Genomic DNA, 7,788 nt, shown 5'->3' with positions numbered 1-7,788 from the left:
AATTACATTCCTTTTAATATCACTAATGGTAAAGGCACAAGATTTTATCCGCTATTCAGAAAATTGTGGCTGAATCAGAACACTCACTCTCTCCCTTATAAGAATAGCTCTTTCCTCTTCTATCTTCTTTCCTGTATTTCCCACTTTTTTATTTCCGTTAAGTAATGTGAAGTGACATAAAACCATTAACTCCCTTTCATAAGGTTTTATGTACTCTATGATAATATGAAATTCTTTTCTGACTCCAATTCCTAGTCTAGATTTTTGGCAACATTAAAAAGTAACATCCATATGCTTTTCTCCGTCTCAATTCGCTAATACCTTTACTTCCATGGGATGGTTAGAATGAAATCGAGTTACTGCTTTCCTTGGGGTTACTGGGTATTACACATACTCTTCTTCGCATCATCTGAAAACTAACCTTTAGATGGTAAATTTGGATGAGATGACGGTAATGCAATTCTCGCAATCCTTCAGTCTCCCCCAACCCATAAAGTGCACAATAGCGATACATGTTTATCACCCTGTATCACACTTACCCGTTCATGTGATATAAGGATCCAGGACATTTTCAACACCATAATGTTATAAACCATGTAAAGAAATAAAAAGGAAGCATTTTGTTGACAACTAAATTAATTACACTGCATGCATTGCAAATCCGCTCTTACTCTCGGTGATATTTTTCTAAGGAATCCCAATGATTTTTGCTTCGCCGTGGCTCGCTTCGCTGGCAAATAAAAACAGCATTGCTCTATGTTCTAGCAAGCGGTACACGCTGAGCTACGCACGCCCCCCCCCCCACCCTCCCCCCATTGGTTATTATTTCTTTGGTCTTATTTCGGGGATATTTTTTTTTTTAAGAATTTTAATTTAAATGCCAAAGTAAATAATCTAATAAAAACTGCTGGTTATCATATAAGAAATATTGCGTTCATATAAAAGTACCTAGACGAAAATTCTGTAAAGAAACTTGTGATAAACTGTGTTATTACCAGGATTGGCTACTGCAACTCTATCTACTACAATTTACCAAGGGTGCAACATAAGAAATTACAAAACATAATAATAATGAACAGAGGAGCAAGACTGATAAAAGGTATCCCACCTAGAAAAATGATCACCCATATACAGTACTGATCGATTTACACTGGCTGCCGATTAAAGCGAGAATTTAATTTAAAATATGTACAATAACCCACCAAGTTATCAGAACCGGGCGTCCAAAATACTCAAGAGAATTGCTACATATTGCGCAGCCAACAAATCGTGTCGACACGAGAATAGTTACAGATGGCTTCAAATTGTTGGAACCTAGATTTATGTCCACTTTAGGCTCCAGAGCCTTTAATACCCCAACAACAACAACAACAACAACTATATAATAAGCTCCCACGAAATATTCGAATGATTGAAGACATTAAGGCTTTCAAGAGGAAACTGAAGACACTTATTTCATGAGACTCTGGACAGTGACGATTTAACAGTAAATGAACAATATGTGATATGAAATGTTAAATACTCTGAACGAACAAGGTAAAACGACTGTGGAGGTCCTGTAGAGAGTGGGGTTCCCCTGCTGTATGGGACCGGAAAAGCAGCCTTCAAAGTAACTAAGTATAATATACAGGATGGGGAAACTGTCCACCTGTGTACTTAGTTGGTGGGAAAAATGTCCTAGGACGATATAGAGGTGGGGAAAATCTCCGTTCCGCCGGATGTAAATTCCAGGAATGATGTAAAGGATGAGGAATTATCATAAGTAATAAGGCTATTCGGATATGGTTAAGGATATGGTGGCTGGTACACCACAAACATACGCTACCGGGGTCTAGGGACGGCGGGCAGGGCAGCCGGTCGGGAACAAGGTCCACCCCAAAGCCAAAGCTAAGTCTTTCAAAAAGAAGGCAACCGTGTTACCCTATACGAATGGGAAAAAATCACGCTAATAGATGATGATGATGATGATGATTGTATTCCTCATCGGATTTACTACAAGAAGTTCATGCAAATGAAAAAGGGAAAAGGTTCCTGGAAAGACCTTTATGTCAATCTATTATTGATGACACGATTTCAAACTTCCGGAGATATGTCAAAGTTCTCACGGACATTTTTTTTCATCAACATATGTTATTCATTAATGTTGGGTATTATAAAATCATTCAGAATTGCCTTACGTGTCAGCTCTTCTTATTCAAAACTATTCGACCTTATACGTGTTATTTTGAATATTTTCTTATTCATGAGTATTCACTGTAACACGAGTCTTGAAAACAATTATCAGTCACCACCGTCTTTTCAATACAAATAAAATATTTAACCAGCTTTTGCTTCACAGTAACTAATTAGGTCTTTATTTTTTTAGTGCATGAAAAATATCATTACTATATCACTCCCTTTTCAAATGCTATGTGCCTCATTACTCTGCTGTTTTCTTTATTTCGAAAACCAACAGGTAATACACAAGGCATCCAAAGTAAAATATGCAAGTCTCGTCTCGTTCAAGATTACTTCAAACTAGTTAACCACAAGTGCTTGGCTATAAAGTTTATCTCATTCAGGAGATATTTCAAGTCTTGATGGGCAGATCGCCATTTTAGTCTTATCTGAATGCTACATTTCAACAGAAACCTTCTGGGACTTGTAACTTCATCCCAAGAACTTGTGGTGTTACCCGTTTTGAGCAGTGTAAATATACCCAAAACTATCTATTTTCATCATAGATGAAATGTGAAATACTTGATCGGAATGAATCTTAATAGTTCATTATATAGCAAAGTGGATCAAAATTAAATTTCAGAGCTTTTCGAAATAGGTCATGAAAACAGCAATTATGAGAGACACACTAAAACCTAGAATTGCAAATATAATTGGACCGAAGGGAATCCTATAAAATTAAATGGCTATAGTCGGCAGACCAATAAGCCCTGGGAAATAAAACATCATTTGCGTTGTAAAATTGATTTATGTTATATGATGTTATAATATAATTTGAAAGTAGACAGGTAGATGTAATTTTTACAGGAAAACGAATTGCGTTTTACATGTGCAGAGAAACCTTTATCGGAAAAAGTGTGAAAATTATATAGACGCAATGATCTACAGCGCAGCAATAATCGACATGATATTCTGGAATGGAAAATCATTCCTCAATTTATTACTCAAAGTACAGTAAATGTTGTACATGTCGTCAGCGAACAGTAAATTTCAAACTATTCTATGCGGAAACATCAGTAAAAGCCTCGTTATAAAACAAATCGACATTAGGAAGTATTCTATCATTTTGTTGTTCTTGAATTAAAGGCCAAATTACATGAAAAAAAAAAACTATGCATACTAATATATGGCTTGATAGTTTATGGCGTACATAAAATGAAAGTATGAAACTTTTAATTGCCAGATGACATAAAGAGCTTTGACACAACTAACTAATTGAATAAAAGCTACCTCAGAAAGATAATAAAAACAACACCTGATTTAAAAGAATTTCAGAGATATTACCCTCAACTGGATGACATTGTTTATTCTGCAATTGATCTTCATGCACGCGACCGACATTTTAAAGCAGAGGCACATTTATATATAATATATATATATATATATATATATATATATATATATATATATATATATATATATATATATATATATATATATATATATATATATATATCTGTGCGTGTCTGTGTTTACTGCGAGGTTTTTCTAGTTTTCACTTTATATTTATGGGATAAGGTTGCTATCCGTTCACGCTAGTACATTGATGTTAAAATCTCACGGACATGCTGACAGCATCTGTCTTTTCCAGGTGGTCATTCTAGAGCATATTCTGGAGCCAGTTCTTACCACGTTCGAAAGGTTAATCGTTTAATTCGTCTATATAGATTTAATTTCCTTAACTTGAACTGAAAACTGCATATACAAATGAATTCAACCATAACACTTTCACTACAAACTAGTATAATCTCCAATTAGCATATACACACCAATTTTCGAAATTCTCACCATACATATTTTTAAACATCTAAAGATTTTATTTTCAATTCAAAACTTCACCCAAAATGGAACCACAGTATATATCGAAACCCCTGACGTTATATATTTTCCTAGACTAAACTCAAGCTGATATTAAATTTAATTTAAAGCATTTCATTCATGATATAAACCCAGTCTTCAATACTTCGATTAGCAAATTCCCATTAACAAAATAACCCCTTCTCTCTCAAAACCATCCTCTTGATATCATTCATCCCTTTCTGGCCGGAGATATTGTAAGAGTGATAAGGATCAATGCTAGTGATTGATTACAAATCGATCAAGATTGGCGGTTTTGCGATTGAGAAGGCTCATGGCTCGATTCCACCAGTATTTTGGATTTAACAGATGACGCTTAATCTCGCTTTACGAGATTGTTATTTATTCAGATTAAACGCGATTCCAGTTTTATTATTGGGTGGAAAAAAATGAATGAATTACATAAAGTGAGGACTGAAGCAGGATTACACATGTAAATACAGGAGCCATAACTAATAAAAACACTTAACGAAAAAAGTAAATCATGGCATACCATGCCAATAAAATGTGTACTGGAAGAATCAAAGTGAATTATTTTACTGACGGGATCATGAACTCCACCCTACTTCACATTATACTGTAACTTGGGGTAATTCGAAGGTGCAAATCTATACTATTGGGGTAATTCGAAGGTGCAAATCTATTATATTGGGGTCATTCGTAGGTGCAAATCTATACTATTGGGGTCATTCGAAGGTGCAAATCTATACTACTACTGCGGTCGCAACACGAGAAGTAAAAAACAACTCTCCAACAAGCGAGCACAGCTAGCGGCAAATATACGGATGGAAGTCAATACGGAGAATCAACATCTGACTGATCCAAGGGATGATTTTCCAGATCATGGTTTTAATAAGTATCATGCAAAGAAACCACTTTGATATTATTAATCCCTTCAGGACGTTATAATAATAATAATAATATCGGTCTATATTACAGCAAGAGAATTTAGTTTTCCACTGTTCCACAATGAACAAAAGTAACGAGTGGAAAAATGTCAGAAAAATTTATCGTATAATAGAGAATTTTTCTCATAATCGAATTGAAACAGCAATGAAATTCTGGAAAAAATATTATTCCATCATATAACTAAAATCCCTTACAAACCATGAAGGTCCTAACGGCAATCCTGACTAATGAAGTGCAAGTCATGTCTAAGAGGCCTCAATAGAAGCCTTCTGGAGCTTAGCAACAGCCTGAGCTTCTGTAAGATGCCGCTATTTCAGGTCGCTGATCCACAAAGGTATAAGAAGACATAATTGGGGCCATTTCTTTGGCCATAAAGTTGCGGAAGCCACTAACAACATGAGAGTGGGTGTTGGACCTAATGGTGGTAAAGCATATTAGTGATATAAAAGGCCGTCGATAAGACCTTCTCAGGTCTAATAAACCATCGCAAGATTTTTTTTAAATGATTCTCCGTCGAAGAAAATTCTGAAATTCAATTCAACGAAGCTTGCAGTTATCTAATAATGACGTCTTACATAATTCTCTAGTTGTAATTGTATTACCAGCATGAGAGAGAGAGAGAGAGAGAGAGAGAGAGAGAGAGAGAGAGAGAGAGAGAGAGAGAGAGAGAGAGAGATTTTCTCTATCCTTGGATGTGCTTCAATTGTATTTATTTATATAAGACCCCCAAAAATTTTCAAACCAAGTGTCCATATTTAGTCAAGTGCTCCAAAGAAGAAGAATTAAAATTGATGTTTATATTTGAAATAATGTCAGTTTAGCCTAGCCTTGCGGATGCAACATAACCTCCAAACCTAACTTACAGAATTCTAGCTAAACCAAACCTGCCCTAACTTAGCACAACAACCTAACCCAAAGTAACATAATATAGGCTAACCCAAACTTAACAAACCTAACCACTGAACTTAACCTACACTAACCCAATCAAACCTAACCTAATCTAATTTTTATTCCTTTAACCCCTGTTATCTTTTTCACATTTTACCATGATATAATTTGCTGGTTGATTTTAATTAAGAAGAATTAAATTTCAGTTTCATTAGACTAAGTGTGTTCTTAAAGGGGAAACTAATGATTATCATAATTTTCAGGGCCCTCCACTACCATCAGCAGCAGCAGAATTTTATCGACACGGCAGGCAGACTTCAAGCCATATTGCACTTCATGTAGAAAGCATAATAGCAACCAGTGATGCAGACGATGATGGCGAATGTAATGAAATAGATGTTCCCTGTAGATCTTACTTTTCCCCAAGAAAAAAAAAAGGTAAAGCAACTAAGAAAATTTCTGATAAAGATATCAGACTTGGCCGCGTTGCCCACTTCCCTTCTGTTAGTCCAAACCTAGGGATATATAAACTACCTGGGTGTAAGGGGAAAGTAAGCATGTTTTGCATCAAGTGGGAGGTACACTTGTACTACGATGCTAAGAAGAAAATGTTTCCTCGTTTCCATACCAAATAAAAGAATAACCTCACAAGAATTCTTTCTCTTTTGGAGGGGGTCAGTACCACTCTGTAATTTTTGGCTGTTGCTATTGTTATTATTATTGTTATTATTATTAGCTGCTAAGCTACAACCCTTCTTGGAAAAGCAGAATCGTATAAGCTCTCGAGCTGAAACAAGGAAAATAGTCCAGTAAGGAAAGGGAATAAGCAAATCACAAGAGAAGTAATTAACAATTAAAATAAAACATTTTAAGAACAGCAACATCAAAACCAATCTTTCACATATAAACTATAAAATCTTTAAAAAAACCAAGAGGAAGACAAATAAGATATAAAAGTGTGTCCGAGTGTACCCTCATGCAAGAGAACTCTACCCCAAGACAATGAAAGACCATGGTAAAGACCAGAAAACAATGATTTGATTTTGAAGTGCCTCTCTCCTAGAAGAGTTGCTTACCATAGCTAAAGTCTCTCTTCTATCCTCACCAAGAGGAAAGTAGCCACTGAACAATTACATTGCAGTAGATAACCCTTTGAGCGAGGAAGAATTTTTGGTAATCTCAATGTTGTCAGGTGTATGACGACAGAGGAGAATATGTAAAGAATGGGCCACACTATTCAGTGTATGTGTAGGCAAAACGAAAATGAACCATATCCAGAGAGATGGATCCAATAACTACAGCGGTAGTATGATCATAGAAACCATATTCCTTTATTTTTTTCATGTCAATTACATGATTTTCCCCAAGTTTCTTTTGGAAAAATAAAGTTTCTGTAGAAAATGACCTTTTATCTCCAAGCTGTCATTCACCTGAGAGGACATTTTAGTATTCCTTTATAAGAAACTTTATTTTGAATAAATACGGTGAAATTTAGTGATATGCTTATTTTGGCCCCTAATAAGTAAGAAAAAGGTAGATTAATTTTGTTTTGAAATCGGAAAAAAGTATGGCAGTGGTGTTAAAAGTTTTGTTTATTTATACTTTACTGTTTCCTAAGTAATTTTCACGCCGTGCCATAAATTTTCTGCCGAAAATTCTAAAGTCCAGCTAATGGAATTAGTAATTACAATAGCATTTTTTATTTACATAGTTATTATATATATATATATATATATATATATATATATATATATATATATATATATATATTATTACTAGCTAAGCTACAACCCTGGTTGGAAAAGCAGTATGCTATAAGCCCAGGGGCTCCAACAGTAAAATAGCCCAGTGAGGAAAGGAAAATAAAATATTTTCAGAAGAGTAACAACATTAAAATAAATATCTCCTATATAAACA

The 7,788-nt window shown here is 34.9% G+C and overlaps 1 long non-coding RNA gene across 1 annotated transcript in view; it reads left to right on the top strand.

Annotated features, from left to right (window-relative positions):
• LOC137636838 (uncharacterized) overlaps window positions 1–6,793 on the top strand; it is a 338,483-nt gene extending 331,690 nt beyond the window's left edge. The window contains exon 3 of the long non-coding RNA XR_011043246.1: window positions 6,135–6,793. This is a non-coding gene — a long non-coding RNA (uncharacterized lncRNA). The remainder of the gene's footprint in view (window positions 1–6,134) is intronic.
• Window positions 6,794–7,788: the final 995 nt, after the last annotated feature.

The sequence above is a fragment of the Palaemon carinicauda genome, chromosome 3 (genome assembly GCF_036898095.1).
Source record: "Palaemon carinicauda isolate YSFRI2023 chromosome 3, ASM3689809v2, whole genome shotgun sequence".
Lineage (NCBI taxonomy): Eukaryota > Metazoa > Arthropoda > Malacostraca > Decapoda > Palaemonidae > Palaemon > Palaemon carinicauda.
The sequence above is the reverse complement of the archived record's forward strand: the minus strand, read 5'-3'. Positions and strand labels throughout refer to the sequence as shown.